Here is a 599-nt window from a genome sequence, read left to right on the forward strand (position 1 = left end):
ACTAGATGCCAGGATCTTAGTTTTCTGAATGCTGAGCTTGAAGCCAACTTTTTCACTCTCCTCTTTCATCAATAGGCTTTTTAGTACCTCTTCGCTTTCTGCCATAAGGGTGGTGTCATCTGCATATCTGAGCTTATTGATATTTCTCCTGGCAATCTTGATTCCAACTTGTGCTTCTTCCAGCCCAGTGTTTCTCATGATGTACTCTGCATATAAGTTAAATAAGCAGGGTGACAATATACAGCCTTGACGTACTCCTTTTCCTATTTGGAACCAGTCTGTTGTTCCATGTCCAATTCTAACTGTTGCTTCCTGACTGGCTACCTGACCTTGAGATTTCTCAAGAGGCAGGTCAGGTGGTCTGGTATTCCCATCTCTTTCAGGATTTTCCACAGTTTATTGTGATCCACACAGTCAAAGGCTTTGGCATAGTCAATAAAGCAAAAATAGATGTTTTTCTGGAACTCTCATGCTTTTTCCATGATCCAGCGATTGTTGGCAATTTGATATGTCATTCCTCTGCCTTTTCTAAAACCAGCTTGAACATCTGGAAGTTCACGGTTCACGTATTGCTGAAACCTGGCTTGGAGAATTTTGAG

The sequence above is a fragment of the Bison bison genome, unplaced genomic scaffold, assembly GCF_000754665.1.
Source record: "Bison bison bison isolate TAMUID 2011002044 unplaced genomic scaffold, Bison_UMD1.0 scf7180017864330, whole genome shotgun sequence".
Lineage (NCBI taxonomy): Eukaryota > Metazoa > Chordata > Mammalia > Artiodactyla > Bovidae > Bison > Bison bison.